Source organism: Belonocnema kinseyi, chromosome 2 (genome assembly GCF_010883055.1).
Source record: "Belonocnema kinseyi isolate 2016_QV_RU_SX_M_011 chromosome 2, B_treatae_v1, whole genome shotgun sequence".
Taxonomy (NCBI): domain Eukaryota; kingdom Metazoa; phylum Arthropoda; class Insecta; order Hymenoptera; family Cynipidae; genus Belonocnema; species Belonocnema kinseyi.
The window spans coordinates 123,623,840-123,641,932 of record NC_046658.1 but is presented as its reverse complement, the minus strand read 5'-3'; the positions used below and the strand labels follow the sequence as shown (position 1 = coordinate 123,641,932).

Below are 18,093 nucleotides of genomic sequence, written 5' to 3'. Positions count from 1 at the left end.
ATGAAAAACCCCAAAATAAAAATATTATGCTACCAGAATTGTTTTTAACGATGTTTATTATCAACTATTTATATATTTTTGTGATTAACTGTCATGCTTATATTAATACGAAGCAGTTTTAGAAAAAATAAATTTTTTGACCGAATGTAAGACTGTTTACTAATTTTTTCATCAAATTTTGTTATAGCAGTAGACTGGATCAAAAATCATTTTATTTCTAATCTGGAAGTCCTTCTCTGTTTATTTAAGTTGATATAATGTTTAACTAAGAATTTATTCGAATTTTTATTTCCTTGTGTTAAAAATATAAACAATTTAAAAACCCATCACAAAACAAATTTTTGAATATAGAATTGTAAATAAATTATGAAACAATAATTTATAATTTCGAATTCAAAAATTTTGAAATTAAAATATATATATACAATTTTTAATTGAAAACGTTCCAAATCAAACAATATTAGATTATTTAGAATGGACAAAAAAGAACAATATTCCAAATGGAATTTTAAAAAATTGAACTTGTTTCATTTCTTAATTAAGACTTTTTGAATTGAATAATTTGAAATTGAAAGTGTTCGATATAAAAAATTGTAATCATTAAATATTCAAAGGAACTGAAATTATATTAAAAAGAAAATCGAACAATTATTGGTTGAAGGTTCATTCTTTGTATTTGAAAAGTATACTATTATATTTTTGGGTAAGAATTAATCTCTTTCAGTGCAAAATCATTCAATGAGGTTGAAAATTCAACTATTTATCCAAAAAATTAATAGCTTTTTACTAGAAAATTTAACTATAAAATTTTTCATCGAGAATTTAAGTTTTTTGGTTGAAAATTAAGCTACTTGGTTGGAAGTTCAGCTATTTTGTTCAACATTCATACTATTAGATAAATATTTAATTAATTTGCTGAAAATTCGTTCATTCAATTAAGAATGAACTTTTTTACTGAAAATTGAACTACTTCATTATTGGTTAAAAATTTACTGTTAAATTGAAAATTTATGTATTGTGTTGTAAATTCATCTTTTTTATTAGAATTTTTCTTCTTGATTGAAAATTTAACCATTTGGTTAGAAGTTGATCTACTATGTTAAAAATTAATTTTTCCAGTGGGAAATTAGTTTTTAAACGTAATTTTTTCAATTATAAACTTAATTATTCTATTTTTTGTTAACAATGAATAGTTTTCGATTGAAAACTCCAATATGACTTTTTAAGCGAATCGTCGAATTCGCAGCCTATTAAAATCAATTTTCTACCAAAAAGTCCAATTTTCAACAAGAGTTGAGTTTTTACCAAGAAAGATTTTCCCGTTCAAGAAAGATGAAAATCTTAAACAAATAGTTAAATTTTCAAGTCAAGAAGAGGAATTTTCTAAAAAAACAGGAGAATTTTAATTAAAAGAATATATTCTTCTATTATTACCCTATTCGATTAATTTAATTATTTATTTTTATTAATTAAATCCTTGGTCCTGGATTTCATTGATGAACGTCCAATAACTACGCTACCAATTTGATGGTAAACGGGGGGGGGGGGGGGGGGGGGGGGGGGGGGGGGGAGTCAGAGGAAGAATCCCGTATCCTATTTTTAAGAAATGTCCCCTTCTTCTTATTTTTTCGCTTATTAAAATAGAAGAACTGAATTGATAGAACCTAATAAGAAAAGCCAACTTTTTTTGGCTGAAAAGTCTATTATATATATTTTTTGGTGTGGAATTTATCTCGTTCGGTTCAAAATTCTACTACACCATACTCTCGGTTTCTGTCCCCCCGGTCTCGGCCTTCCTAGGCCTGCTAGCTCACGCAGTTTCTAAGCTGTTGCGACTCTTGTCTGAAAATCACCAGCAGTGTGTCGGAAAGACGCATTGCGCGGGTAATCACTCGCGTATGTTGCGAAATATTATATATTCCAATTGAAAACGATTCAAGCGCCGACAGAAACGGAGATTTTAGTGTATTTAGTAGAAAATTTAATTTTTTGGTTTAAGATGCAACTATCTTGTTAAAAAGTCATATTTTTTGTCAAAAATTCAACTAATTGCTTGAAATTCGTTTTTTTGTTGTTGTTGAGAATTAATTTTTTCAAATAAAAATGATACGTGTTCATTTTTGGTTAAAAATTTATCTTTTTCAGTTAAAAATTCAAGTATTTGGTTGAAAATTCATGTATTTTGTTGAAAAATCGTAGTTTTTGGTAGAAAATTAATATTCTGGGTTAAAAATTCATCATTTTCGTTAAAAATGCAGCAATTTAGTTGAAAATTAATCTGTTTGGGTTGAGGATTCAACCGTTTTGCAGAAAATTCACATTCTCATTAAAATTTTGAATATTATATTTTTGGTTGAAAATTCATCTTTTTTTGACAGAAAACTTATTTATTGAAATTCAACTGTCTTATAAAAAATTCTTCAACCGTCTTTTTGGTTGAATATTCAACTAATTTGTTAAATTTTTTACCAAATAGTTAAATTTTCCGCTCACATAGATGAACTTTTAACTAAATATATTTTTTAAAATAACTAATAATCAACCAAACAGTTTCTTTGACAAAAAATAGGTTAAATTTTGAACTAAAGGGACAAATTTTTACAAAACTGTAGAGTTTTAAACTAAAGAGTTAAAAGAAACTAATTTTTTAGAGAATATTATTAAATGCTTAATCAAAGAGATCTATCTTTAACTAATTAACTGAAAAAATATTTAAAACACAAATAAAAAAAGTTTATATTTTGAACAGAAAAAATTTTTAATAAAAAACAGCTGAATTGCGACAAAAAGAATAGTTTTCAACAAAGAATATTTATTTTCAATGTAAACAAAATTTTGGTTTAAATGTTGAAAATTCATGTTTTCGGTTTAAAAATTGAACTATTTTCTGGAAAGTTTATCTTCTTGGCTTGGAAAATGAATTATTTAATTGGAAATTAACTTATTTTTGAAAATTCATATATTTGGTTAAAAATTAAACTATTCCATTAAAAATTGAGCCATTTTCATGAAAATTGATCTATTTGTTAGAAAATGAACATTTTCTTGATAAATAATATTTGTTGGTTAAAAACTCAACTCTTTTATAGATAATTTGTCTTATCGTCTTTTTGTGAACCACTTCGTTAAAAAACGATTTATTAAAAGATTATGCTCTTTGGTTTAAAACTGAACTTTTTTGGTAAAAATTGTTTATCAGAAAATTTAATTGTTCCAGTTTTAGTTGGAAATTTATATTTTATAAGTTAAAAATTTAACTATTTAATAAAAAATTTATGTTTTTTATTGAAAATTCGTCTGTTTTATTAGAAAATTAATCTTCTTTGTTGAAAATTCATCTTTTTTGGTGGAGGATTCAAAAATTTGTTTAAAAATTCGACTTTCTTAGTTAAATTGTATTGGTTTAAAGTTAAAAGTTTTACTTTATGGTTTGGAAATTCATCTTTCTTAAAAGTCATCTAGCTTGGTTAAAAATGAACTTTTTAATTTAAAATTAAACCTTTTGTTTTGAAAATTCTATTGGCTTCTAAACAATTCGTCTTTTTAGCTTGAAAATTAAACTATTTGATTAAAAGTTCAATCATTTGCTTGAAAATTCATCTTTTTGATCTTAACATCCAAATATTCAGAAGATTGTGCAACTGTTTGGTAGCAAATTAACTTTTTTCTTGAAAAATCATATTTTTGTTGTTGAAAAAATCTATTTTAATGAAAATATAACTATTTAATAGAAAATAAACTTTTTTGTTGAATAATCATATTTTTCATTTAAACTTCAATTGCTTTGTAGATAATTGGTATTTTTGGCTCCATAATGCAATTCTTTTTGGCTGCGCATTCAACTATTTGGTTAATAATTTGTATTTTTGGTTGAATCCAACTAGTTGAAAATTAATTTGGTACATTGAAAATTTGACGATTCTATATTTGATTCAAACGATTTGTTTTTAAATTGAAAACCAAACTATTTAGCTCCATATTCATCTTTTTTCATTAAAAATTCTGCTATATGGTAGATGATTCAATAATTTGGTTAAATATTTGTGTTTATTTTTAATTCGACTTGTTGAAAATTATGTTCTTTTTTGTTAAGAATTGATTTTTTTTATTTGGTTGAAAGTTCAAATATTTTTTTTTTAAATTCGCTTTACTTTTTCGTTTAATTTAACTGGGTGAAAATTATATTTTTTTTCATTAATTTTCTAGATAGAAAATTTAATTTTTAGTAAAAAAATAATCTTTTGTGTTGGAAAATGTATTTATTTGGTTAACAATCGATCTATTTTGGTTAAAAATTCAAATACTTGTATGAAAATGCATGAATTTGGTTGAAAAAACTTTTTTTGGTTAGCAAATTGATCTTGTCCATAAAAAATTCATCTTTTTGGCCTTTTGGAAATTTAACTATTTAACTCCATATTCATCTTTTTTGCTTGAATGTTCAATTATTTGTTTGTTAATGCTATTTTTTGATTAAAAATGAATTTTTTCGATGGAAGATCGTATTTCTTGTTTGAAAATTTATCTCTGTTTTGGTAGAAAATCTTTTTCGGTTAAATTCAACTATTTCTAATTTCGTGAATCCGTATTTCAAAATTTAATTTTTTCAAATAGCAATCCTTAACAATTGGACATTTTTAAGTCGAAAACGTTTAACATGTAATAATTATAAATTCAATGACAGCCTTTACATAAAAATTCGACTATTTTGATGTAACTTTAATTATTTTTTTTGAAAATTCGACTATTTTTTTTAGTGATCCATCTTTCTAGGTAAAAAATGGAACTGTTTGGTTTGGATTGAAAATTATTTTTTTATCGTAGAAAAGTAATCTTATATGGTTGAAAATTCATATTTTTAGTTCAATCTAGAATTTTGTATTGAAAATTTTGAAATGATTAAAAGACCAACTATTTGATTGCAAATACGAACTGTTGGTTTAAAAATTATTTTTTTTTTACAAACTCAACTATTTAACAAATTCATTGTACGTAGTTAAAAACGATCTTCCGTCGACTGTCTTCTTGATCAACTGCCTTATAGTGCCCTACAAAATAAAAAGATACATAAGTGACATTGTCGCTTAGGTCGAGTTTTTCATTGCCAAGTTTACGAGAATAACCCTATACGGCAATGTAACTTATGTATCTTTTTAGTTTTTACGGCAGTATAAGAAATGAACAATTTTGACTTAAAAATTAAACTATTCAGTTGACAATGCAGCAGTTATTTGTTGAGGCTTAATCACTTTTATTTTAAACTTTAAAAATTTTGAGCAGAAAATTAATTTTTTTCATATGAAAAATCATATTTAAGGGTCCCTGCCAGTTTAAGTTTGGAGTCCCTGGGGATTTGTGGCGAAGCTCACAATTAATTAAGTTGGTTCATTTGTTGTTGAGAATTTATTTTTTAACTAACAATGTAACTACATATTTAATTTTTGGTCGAAGATTAATATTTTTGATTGAAAATGGATCTTCTCTAAATGAAAATTCATACAGTTTGTTAAAAATGGATCATCCATGGTCGAAAATTAATCTTCTTGGTAGAAAATTTATCCTCTTTTATTAAACATACAACTGCATGGTTCTTTATTATTATTCTAGGTTGGTTAATAATTCAAGAATTTAATAGAATATTAAACTATTCGGTTGTAAATTGAAATTTTTGTTAAAAATTAAAATACTTTTATGAACATTAAGCTTTTTAGTAGAAAATAAACTTGTTTATTAAAAAATCATATTTTTGTGTTAAAAATATAACCGTTTTGTAGATAAATCATCCTTTTGACTTTAAAATTTAACAATTTAATCATTCTAGCTGAAGATTCAAATATTTGGTTAAAAATTCAACGACGTGGTTGAAGTTGAACGCTAGTTAAATATTCATATTTATCATCATTTACCTCTTTGGTTTAAAATTAAACTTTTTTGTTGAAAATTCGTTTTTCTTTAATTTAATAAAACTTAATTTTTTTTATTTTATAGTTACACTATTCAACGTTTAGTTAGAAATTTACGGTTTATATATTGAAAATTCGTATTTTTTGGTTAAAAATGCGTATTTTTAGTTTAAATTTAACCACTTGGTTAACAATTCAAATGTTTGTTATGAAAACTTAACATTCTTTTGGCTTTTAAATTCAAAAATTTGCATGAAAATTAGTGCATTTTGTTCAAAGTTCATGTGTTTTGGTAGAAAATTAATCTTCTTGTTGGAAAATTCAAATTTTACATTAAACAAATTAATCTTCTTTGTTAAAAAATCATATTTTATGTTAAACTCTTTTGTTGAAAAATATATTTTTTTAAGGTTTACAATTTTAGTTGAACATTCATCTATTTTGTTGAAAATTCGTTTTTTTTTTGTAGTTGAGAATCAATTTTTTTTATTAACAATGTATCTATTTCTTTTGTGTTTGAAAACTGATATTTTGTAGTTGAAAATGTATGTAATTTGTTTAAAATTGACCTTTTTTGGTCGAGGATGAATCAATCTTTTTGGTTGAACATTCATCCTTTTTTGTTGAAAATTCATCCTTTGTGGTCAAAAATGCACATTTTTGGTTTGAATTTAATTACTTCGTTACAAATTAAACTATTTTTTATGAAAATTTACCGTTTTGGTAGAAAGTGAACTTTTTTGTTTGTTCAAAAAGTATATTTTCAGTCTAAAAATTCAACCGTTTTGTAAATAATTCATCCTTTTGACATTTAAAATCAATAATTTTTTTGAAAATTAATGTATTTTGTTGGAATTTTGTATTTTCTGGTTCAAAATTTATCTTTCTGGTAAAAAAGTAATCTTTTTAGTTAAAAATTTAAATTTTCTATTAAAAAAATGAATCTTTATAAACATTTTGCTATTTTATAGAAAATAAATTTTTGTCAAAAAATTTTAGTTACGGGCTGAAAATTCGACCGTTCCGTAGATAATTCGTCCTTTCCGCTTTAAAATTCAAGAATTTCGTTGAAAACGTAATTATTCTGTGATTTCTTTTTAAAGAATTAATTTATAAATAGAACAATGGAACTATTTCTTTTTTTGTTGAAAGTTGATTTTTTGTTGAAAATTGATATTTTTAGGTGGGAATTATATATTTTGAAAAAATTCTCTTTATTGCTGGAAAATTATTCTTCTTAAACTCATCATTTTTCGTTAAAAGTGCAAATTTTTTGGTCTAAATTATTAGGATTTGGTTAAGCATTCAACAGTTTGAGAGAATATTAAACTATCAGGTTGAAAATTAAATTTTACGTTAAAAATTTTATTTTCTGGTACAAATTTAAGTATTTGGTTAAAAATTAAACCTTTTTTAAATTAAAAATTAAATTATTGGTAGAAAATTAACTTTTACTACAAAGAAAATATTTTTGGGCCAAAAATTCAATCGTTTTTTAGATTATTCATCCGTTTCTCTTTAAAATTTAATTTTCTTGTTTGAGGAGTCAGATATTTGATTAAAAATAACATTTTTTCAGTTGAAAATGCAACAATTTGTTTTAAAGTAAAACCAGCTGTTTGTTAAAAATTCATGTTTTTTAAGATTTAATTCTTCGGCTTAAAATTAAACTTTTGGATTGAAGCTTCGTTCTTTGTTTGGTTTCTTAAAAAATGCATTTTTTCAGCCGAAAATTGAATTTTTCTATTTTTGGATAGAAATTTATCATTTATAAGTTAAAATTTCAAGTATTTAGTACATTTTTTAAATTAAAAATTAAGTATTTTTTTTTGAAAATACATCTACGATAGTTAAATCCGAATGATTTATAATTAAAATTCTTTGTTGTTTAAATATCCAGTATTACATTTTTCGTAAGAAATTTATCTTTTTGAGCTGAAAATTTAATTTCTTAGTTGAAAGTTCAACTATTTTCTGAAAAGTTCTGAATTTTAGTCGAGAACGCGTTTTTTCTTGGTCAAAAAGTAATTTTTTAAACTGAAAATTAAACTTTTTGGTTGAAAATTTAACAGATTGATTGTAAATAAACTTTTCTTTTGTTAATTTATATTCATAGTTGAAAATTCAATTATTTTATAGAAAATTCGTCTTTTTGGCTTGAAATTTCAACAGTATGTTATAAAATTCAATTATTTTGTACAAAATTAAACTGATTTGTAGAAAATTCGTTTCCCATGGTTTGATAGAATTCTGTGATACCTTACTTTTACCGGGGGGGGGGGGGGGGGGGGGGGGGGGGTGCAGCATAAGAAAAAAACTACGGTTGTCGACCAAGGGTGACCGAGGGGTCAAAAACAGCCTAAACTTGGTAGCCGCAAGTTTATGGACGTCCCCTTACTGGGGTAACAGTTAAAAAAAACTACATATTGCTATGATATTGCTCATCACTGCTCATTCCTCACTTTTCCCAACCTCCATTTCCAAATCTAATGTTAAATATCCACTGAAGTTTTCTGGCGAAAATTCTAATTTCCGTCGCAGGCGATTCAACAAATGATTTGGATTAGGAAAAATTCGATAAGCGACCCGGGAACGAGGTTTGAGTAATTTCGGACTAAAGCTTGTGATTGGGTCTCGGCGGTTGCAGCGCCGCCCTCATCGACTACGGAGATTACGAGAATTGTTTCAGTTTTGCTTTGCCTCTGGTGGCTGCTCGTCTCTTGGAATGGGCATGAAATTCCGATTGATTCCAATATGGCAACCGTAGCAGAATACGAGTCCGTGTCTTGAGAATGTTTTGAGTTCCTTATTCCGTTATCCAGTCGTGACGAGTCCTCAACGATTCGCTTCTAGGTTAGTAATTGTCCTCTGAATCCTGCCACTGCGTATGTTTTCTCTCTTCTTCGTTCAAAACACGACTCCGGAAATTGAAATCGGTTTTACCGAGAAAACGGAGGGACACCCGCGACCGGATTCGTCAAACGGGAAAATCGCGTTTCAATTCGAGGAGGCGGCTCTTTGGGATCCTTTGACAATTGCCATCGTGTAAAAAAGGAAGGCGATTTCAGTCTCGTGCGTCAAAACGGTTTTGCCTGGCCTTCGAGCTCGCACGTTCGCTATCCTGTCGGATTTACTTTTTTATTATTTTTTTACGAAGTATGAATGCCGTGTGTTTGAAGTGTTTTTGTGTGAATGTGAAGAGGTGTGAGTGCTTGTGTGGGTTGTTATTGTTTATATGAATGCATGTCAAGTTTCCCGTGAGAGTGTCAGAGATTTTATTGTGGGTGGAGAGTGAGAAGAGGGACCCATGCTGCTTCTAACCACCAGCGCCGTACCCGGGAAGCCTGCCGGGATCTCGCAAATGTCAAGATTAGTTAGCAACGAAAAGAAAACAACCAGCACGTTCCACACCTCGTGGCATGCCAGCAAGAATAGTCGGTAAGTTTAGTGTCTTTTCTAATTAGGTACAGAGTCGTCCGAACCTACAAAACTCTCTTCAGACTTTTTATTATTACACTTGTAATATATTCTACTCGAAATTGTGTAGATGTTAATTTTTTTCTCTATGAGATAGGGCTATTTTATTGATTTTTAGCTGCGTCTTTTTTGTTTTGAAGTATGGGACAGGTGGTTATAGGGACAGAAAGAAGTGTCAACTGTTCAGAATTATTCTTGACACGATGTTTCAATTGTTTGAACAATGTCAGGATATTTAACTGTCATTATTTTCGTTTTGTAATTGACAGATCTAGGCAAACTGGGTATGCCGGTGAATGACAGGGAAATTATTTTGTGACGGCGGAGTTTCTAATTTATTATTGTTTTGGGAATGTCCATTAATTATTTAAGGGTGATTTTTAAAATATCTTTTTTAGTGGATATTTTTACTGTTTTGTTTAAAATTAATCTTTTTTAATTGAAGTTTTATCTCTTTCTTTGGGAACTCAACTATTTTTTATCATTTTTTTTCGTTCACTGTAACTGGTTCAAACCTAATTTTTTATGTTAGAAAAACAACCTGTATTGGTTGAAAATAAACTTTTTTGGTTAAAACTCAACTTTACGGGTTAAAATCTCACCTGTGTTCTAAAAAAAAAGTCTTTTTATTTTGAATATTCAACTGTTTTTGGTTGAATTTTATTATTTTTTCTTTAAAAATATGACATTTTCAATTCTTTGTAGGTTAAAACTTAAACTATCTTGAGAGCCATATTTTTTATAGGAAATCGCATGTTTCATTACGATTTCATTTTTGTTGGTTAAAAATTCCACCGCTTTGTTTATAGTGAAACTACTTTTAAAAAATTTAATTTTTCTTGTTGAAGATTCATAATTTTAAATAAAAATTTATATTTAGGTGCATAAGATTGAACTGTTTTGTAGAAAATGGGTCTTCTTGGCTGACAAATTTAATTACTCGGTTGAAAATTAACTTTTTTAATTGAAAATAATATTTTCGGTTTGCAAATTTAACTGTTTTATAGATAATTCGTCTTGTTGTCTGATAAATTCAACAATTTTGTTGAAAATTGATATACTTGTTTCAAAATTTGTCTTTTTTTTGTTGAAAATTGAACTACTTGGTTTAAAGTTGAACTACTATGATGAAAAATACATATATTTTTAAGATTCAGCTCTTGGGTGTAAAATTTAACTTTTTTGAATGAAAAATCTTTTCTTTTCTGTAAAAAAATAAGTTTTTTATCTGAAAATTTCACTGTTTCTATTTTGCTTGGAAATCTATATTTTTATAGTCGAAAATTCAACTGTTAGGTAGAAAATTCCTGTACTTTGTTAAAAAATTCGACTGTTTGCTTTGAAAAATCTTTTTTTTTTTTTAAATTTCATCTTTTTTGTTTAAAACTTTGCTTTTTTTAATTAATTATTTTAATTGAAAATTTCACGATTACATTTTCATTGGTTACATTTTAATCTTTATTGTTTTAAATTTGACCATTTAGTTAAAAATGCATCCTTGAAGGTTGAAGTTTAAACTATTTTCGTAATTTCTTAACTTATTAGTCGAAAATTCAAATGTTTCGTTAAATATTTGTCTTTTTGGATAATTTATTCATCTTTTATAGTAGAAAAGTCACCTTACATGTTTAAAAATTGAACTGTTTGTTTCAAATTTTAACTTTTTCATTGAAAAGGCGTCTCTTTAGTATTTTTTCAACTATTCAGTGTTTGATTGAAATTTAATTTCGTTGTTAAAAATTCGTTTTTCTGGTTTGACAATTCGCCCTTTTGGTAGAAAATTAAGGCTTTTTGGTTGAAAGTTAATTCTTTTTAATTCAAAAATGTCTAATCTTATATTTTTATTTCAGAAATCATCTCTTTTGGTTTAAGATTCTACTATTAGGTTGAAAATTTATTCTTTTTTGCAAAATTCAACTAAAAAATAAATATAAATCGTCCTTTTGGATGATAAAATTCGTTTTTGGAATGAAAATTCGTTTTTTAGTAGATAAGTAATCTTTTTTGGTAAAAAATTCGCCTTTTTTATTGTTTATTCGACTTTTTGGATAAAAAATTCTATATTTTGAATTAATAACGCATCTTTTGGTAGAAAAGTAATCTTTTTTTGAGCGACAGTTAATTATTTTTATTATTATATTTTTGGATCAGAATACTCCTTATTTTGGAAATGGTGCCTGTTTTCTAGACAATTCGAATTTTCATCTTCAAAATTTTACAATTTTGTTGAAAATTGATTTATTTAATCGAAAAGTCGTATCATTGGTTTAAAATTGAACTAATTGGTTTAAAGTTGAAATAGTTTCGTTAAAAAATAATTTTCAGCTCTTTAGATGAAAATTGAACGTTTTTGTTGAAAATTACTTTTTTCTTGTTGAAAATAATTTTTTTTGGTATCTGAAAATTGTAACTGTTCCGTTTCTGGTGTCAAAGTTATCATTTATAAGTTGAAAATTTACTTCTTTAGTAGAAAATGTATATATATTTTTAAATTCTTCTAGAAAAAAAATTCGGCTTGTAGATAATTCATCTTTTTTGTTGAGGATTCTTTTGTTTAATTAAGAATTCTTCTGTTTCTATTCACTTTCAGTTAAAAAATATATTTTTTGAGTTCAAAATTTTACAGATTGGTTAAAAATTGATCTTTTTTGATATAATATAAATGATTTTAAGGAATTTTGAAAAATTTAATTAACACTTCAATTTTTAAAAAATTTTAATTGTTTTTAAGAGACTTGAAAGATTTCACTGTATCTCAAAGAATTTTAAGGGATTTCCAAACTTTTAAAAGCATTTCCATGAATATTAATGATTTTAAAGTTAAAAATTAAACAATTTACAGATTTTAACGTTGAAATTTTAACTTTTATCAATTATTTTCAATTTTAAAAGAATTTCTAATTAATAGATTTATACTTGAACGGTTTTATTCAATCAAATATTCAAAACTGAACAATTTAAAGAGAGGCAGAGATAAAATTTTGGTTTCAAATTTTTCTGAACTGGAAGTGGAAACTCTTTTTGTTTATCATCTTAGTAATTTTTTGTTTTTTAATTGAAAGACCACATTATTTTTAGCATTTTAATTTTTTTGAAGGAGGGAACTTTTTAATTTCATTCTTTTTTGAATCGGAAGGGGGATATTTTTTTATAAGATTATTATCTCGTGAAAGGGATGAAAGTCGCTTAACAATTTTTCTGAATTGTAAAAAGAACTTTTTCTTTTAAATATTTTGATTACGCTGGAAGGGAGTAAATGTTGGTTATTAATTGTTTTTCTGATTTAGAAGATGAATGAGGAAGGAGTCAAATGTAGTATTTTTATCATTCAGATAAAAGGAGGGAGTTTTTTATTTCCAAGTTTGTACTAAATTGAAGAGGAGCATGTTTTACTTTGAACATTTTTATTATTTTGATTTGAAAGGGAAGATTGGTTTTAATTTTGAGCTTTGGAAATTATAACGTGGATTTAAATTTTTTAAGCAGAAATATTTGAACTTAATTTATAAAAGTTTGAAATTTTTAGCTTCATTAAACTAAATTATTATTTTTATTAACAAATTTGCATTTCTAAAGTGTTTCAAGTTCAAAAGAGTTTCACTTTGAGTTCTTTAATTTGCACTTTAAATTAAAGATTTTCAGTTTTAAAAGCTCGAATTAAAAAATCTTACTGATGCCAAAAATGATTTGCTACCCTAGAAAATAACCGAGAATTTTTGTGCTCGGTATGGACCCCTATTCTATTCAGACCCTCTATTTCAGCAAATTCTTATATCTAACGATAAAAAGTTTTACGAATCGTCTCTTGAAATAATTGATTGAATTGTCCTTGGAGTTGTCTCAAGAATTTGGAAAACTTTTTATCGTTAGATTTAAGGGTTTCTTATTCTTGAAACAAAGAATGATATAGTTTTATTTGGAGTTCAGTAACGAAGTTCTACTTCTACCGTTCTCTCTTTTAGTGAACATAACTAATAAAAAGAAAGTAAATCAGCAAAAAAGGAACTTGTAACTCCTCTTAACCCTTTCAATAGCTCTTGTACAATTTTAGAAACAAATTAAGATGCAGCTAATGTTATACTGACTAAGGTGCATAAATTAGAAGAGAATCCATTTCAAAGCCAAATTTCGTGCAACTCAGCATTGTTACAAAGGCTTTTCTCTAATCTAGGCTTTTCCCAAATTCTTGGCATCATTGCCTATACTTTTGTCACTGAACCAAAAACAACTTGCGAGAGAGAAAGAGATTCGATAAAGTTGGCATATTCATTTAAATGCTTCATCATTCCCTTTTAAAATTAAATTAACCTTTTGTAAAGTTGAAAATTTCATAAGTCCATTTTTTCCTATCCCATGAAATTCTTTTTTTTTTTAAAGTTCAGTTCTTTACATTGTAAACTAAAATCTACATTTCATGACGCTTGGAATATTGTATTTAACAACAGATAACCTTCATAAGTCTCGCGCAAAAAGGGCAAAAATAGCAAACATGGTTAAATCATTTTTCTCGTTATTTATTTTTTTATATGCAATAAAAAAATTTCCGAGCACGTTTCAGAAGACCTTATGGGAATTTCATGCCGATGCCTCCTGTAGAGAAAAGGTATAGGAAATTTCTGTCAGTAAAGAGAATAATGTCGTAAAAGTTTCCTGGAAAAAATAATTTACAGACCAAGAAAATGAAAAGGAGAAACTATATGAATAACACATCGAGGTTTTTTATGGACTTTTGGAAACTCATTTTTTTGTTATCGCTTAAGGGGTAACATCTATGTAGGGGGCTGTTTTTGAAGGTCATTTTAAAGATTTTTTTGAAAAGAGATATAATATTCCAATCAAAATCCAAGAAGACAAGTTTATTACACATATTATAGGGAATATAAATTAATTTTTAAGAATTATTCAAAAACAAAATGGCGCCTTTAGCGGACCCAGAGTACAGCTACTTTTTTTCAAAGACCTCCACGGTCACCAACTTTTTGTCGCCATTATTTGTCTGAGACAAAGATATAAATTTTTTTCTTCAAGATAGAATGAAAAATTAATGTCTCACCTACGATTTTTCAAAAATATCACTTTTTCACAAAATTATGCATTTTTGAAAAACAAATTTTTTTTTCTTTAAAATCGCCGAAAAACTTTTATAAAAAAAAGTTTTCATTTTATCAAAAAAATCGTACGTGAGACGTTGGATAATAATGTTTGAAAGATTCTGTCAAAAATTCAAATTGATTGGATAAAAACTGACGGAGTAATCGTGGTCGCCGATTGAAAAAAAAAGCGGTTTCGAGGAAAACGCGTTTAAAGTTTAAAAACTGCCTGACCGCACGCTGGGGGGCCATGCGCCCGACAGCTGGAACTCGGTGAAAATTTTTTTTTTATAAATCGTTTCGGGACATTGTTTTTGACATAATTACGTACCAATTTAGCTTAAAAAAAATCGATTTTTTGAAATTTTTACATAGATGTTACCCCTTAAAACCTAAACCCTTTTCTAAAATCAGAAGTTCAGTTATTTTAATTTCAAGTCGTTTGAAATCATTAATTGTTCAAATTTTGGTGTATCAAAATAAAAAAAATTCACATATAAATTAAAAATTCAAGAAAATAAAACAATTGAAATGGTAAATTTCAAATTTTAACGAGTCAAGACTTTCTATCTGAAACATTTTAGTTTCTAATTGTTTCGTTTTGGATATTTGATTATAATTGTTTATTTAAAATGAATAGTCAAATTTTGCTCAATATGAAAAAATTTCCTTTTTCTGATTAAAAAAAATCAAATTAACATTTAAAATTAGTTTGAAATTAAAAGTAGTTTATAAAGTTAAAATTTTTAACGTTCAAATCTGTACATTTTTAGTTTTGAACAGATTTAGAATCATCTTTTAAAATAAAATTCTTGGTTTTTTTCGGTCTTAAAAATGCCCGTTCAAATTAAGAAAGGTCGTAAAAATACATTATTCCAATCAATTGTTTTCATTTTTTTATGAACATTAATGTATTCATTTGTTCTGACAAATTTTTAACTCTAATTTTGTGTTCAAATTTTACTTTCTATTAATGTTAGTATTTATTTAATTTATTTGTACACTGTTTTTTAAAACTTTATTTGTTATAATATTCATTAGATCTCAGTCAAAAAAATGTTATTTAATTTATAATAAATCTAGTTTTCAATAAAAAAATTAAACAAATGTTAGATAAAATAGCGGTAACAATTTTATAGTACAATTAAATTGTTAAAGACAATTTGTTACAATATGCAGTACACTGTGAAAAACAAGAAATAAAGAAATTGTCTTGTACTAATTTTAAAGATAAATTTCCATAAAATTTAATCGATGTTTTGACAAAATTGTGCTGGTTTTTCCTTGGATTCTGCCAAGATGCGAAATTGAGACACACATCTCAAGAGGAAATCGGGAAAAATGATGATTCCGATTCGAGAAGTACGGGAATTTAAAAACGAAATTTCGCTAGACACCCTGAACTTGTTCCTTTTTTCGTCGATGAAAGCAATTGCTCAGAAGCCCTATTTCCGTGAATGTTCCGTCTGGGAATAAGATTAACTTTGCCAGGGAAATTGGAAAAGATTTCGTACTATTTTTCACTCGTTTTCCGAATTACGTCTTTAAATGAGTTGTTTGTTTGTTTACTATAAAAAAATGGCTTGCTTCTTTATATTTAATTTCTGACCCATTTTGCTACGTATAGCGTGGGTATATCGATAATAAGTATAATCGGTATTGAATCTTCCGGTCAGGTTTTGAGTGACAAGGCTTTCGACGTGCGTCATACGCACATTGTAATCAAGTTTGCTTCCGACACGAATTATTTAACAAATAAAAAGACTTAATTGGGTGCGAGAAAATGATTTTATTCGCTTGCATTTAATAAAATTCAAAGTTGAGTTTTTAAACAAAAATTATATTTAAATCTAAAGTTACAATATTACGTAAGATTAGATAATTTAAATTTTTTTATTAAAATTCGTTGGAAATTATAAATTCCACATTAAAGTTTTCAAATTAAACATTTTTTCAATTGTGAAAAGAACTAAAAAATTAAAATGAAGTAGAAGTAGTACGGGGTAAAACTACCAAAAATCTTGAGTTTTAAGTGGAACAATTTCAAAGTGAAATTATTCAGCGTTTAAATAATTTTAATTGAAGCATAATAAATGAAAATTTTGTTAATTTGCGCCGTTAAAAAATAATTATAAGATAAACACAGAATTTCAATTTGAGGTTTTTATAATTAAAAGTTTCAAATTAAATGATTAAAAATTGAAAAATTTTATTCAGGCTTATTATTTGAAATGATTTAGTTTCAAAAAGCTTTTAGTTTAATCTTGCTCAATTTTTTAGACTTATAGTTTAGAGTTTTCATATTTTCAAAACTGTTAAAATTTCGAATGCCACAATGAAAGATGCTAAATTGTTTAATGTTCCAAGTTTAATATTATTCAATTAATTAATTAATAATTAATTAATTAATTAATAGACTTCAACAATTTTGATTTATGAATTCTAAACTCTCACTTTTAAAGTTATTTTAAATGCTTTATAGAGACTATTGAAAAATACCGAAACTATAAAATTGCCTACAATGTAAAGTTTGCGAATAATAAAGTTTCCGACAGTTTATAAATATTACCTAATTAGAAAATTCCCCAATAGAAATTAAAGATATTATAACATATCTAACACTATACAATTTTCGACACAGGGTAATTTCCCAATCGAAACAATTAAAAAATTATTTTGAGAATAAATAAACAATAAATAAATTAAAAAATAGGTTCATTAAAGAAGAGTATTTTCTTTATTATTTTATTATTTACTAATTGTGCGTTGTTTGAATTAAGGAATTTCCTTGAATCGGCAATTTTATTTCCGCAATTTTATATTATCGGGAATTTTCAAATCAAACTCTCGGGATTTTTAAATTGTGAGCTATTTTTTAATTTCGAGGATTTTCTGTTTCGAATTTTTTTTGGGGGGGAATTCTCCAGTTTCGGGAATTTTATTTTTCGGTATTTTTCAGTCGTCCCGCTCTATAGCTATTCTTTTTATAAACATATGCTTACAATCAAATGTTTTTCAGTTGTTAAATTTCCAATTTCAAGTTGTTTAATTTTGAATGTGTTTATATTAAATAATTTAAAAAATTTCTGAAAATCAAAGGATGCGACAAATTCCATCTGAGGAAGAAGTTCAAGCTTTTAAACTTTCGATTCCTAAGTTCATCACAAAGCTTATTTGATATTCTTTCAGTGATTTTGAAATATCGAGCTTTTGTTTTACTATGGTGAAAACAGACGAGAACTGTTGGATACAATTAGGATTAACCCTTAAACGGCCAAAACGCCACTACCGGGACACTGCTTTTCAACGGCCAATAACTAAGACTATTCGACACTAGAAAACATTGAGACACATATATTTTTATAGCTTAAGATTTCCTCTTTCCGATGGTGCCAATAAAATTCCTCAAAAAATTTATTTATTATCCCAAAATGCAGTTTAAACAAAAAAAAACGTGATTTTTCGTGCCTATTTTTTTTGTGAACCATTTTCCAAAGCTTTTCGAGTGTGTAATTAACCTTGAATCTCACTAACCGGTGGAATAAATGTCTAAACTTTGAGAATCCATGGTTTAAAGATCGATTTTTCGTTTTAGTATTTTCAAAATGGCGTCTTAATGGCAA

At 26.4% G+C, this 18,093-nt stretch overlaps 2 protein-coding genes across 5 annotated transcripts in view; both read left to right on the top strand.

Annotated features, from left to right (window-relative positions):
* Positions 1–8,618: 8,618 nt before the first annotated feature.
* Positions 8,619–18,093, top strand: part of LOC117167726 (neurocalcin homolog) — a 377,055-nt gene continuing 367,580 nt past the window's right edge. For all 4 annotated transcript variants that reach the window (XR_004466426.1, XM_033352876.1, XM_033352875.1 and 1 more), the window contains exon 1: positions 8,619–8,756. The gene's annotated coding sequence lies outside the window, so the exon portion shown is untranslated. The remainder of the gene's footprint in view (positions 8,757–18,093) is intronic.
* Positions 9,248–18,093, top strand: part of LOC117167727 (neuronal calcium sensor 2) — a 307,826-nt gene continuing 298,980 nt past the window's right edge. Inside the window, exon 1 of the mRNA XM_033352877.1 lies at positions 9,248–9,341. The gene's annotated coding sequence lies outside the window, so the exon portion shown is untranslated. The remainder of the gene's footprint in view (positions 9,342–18,093) is intronic.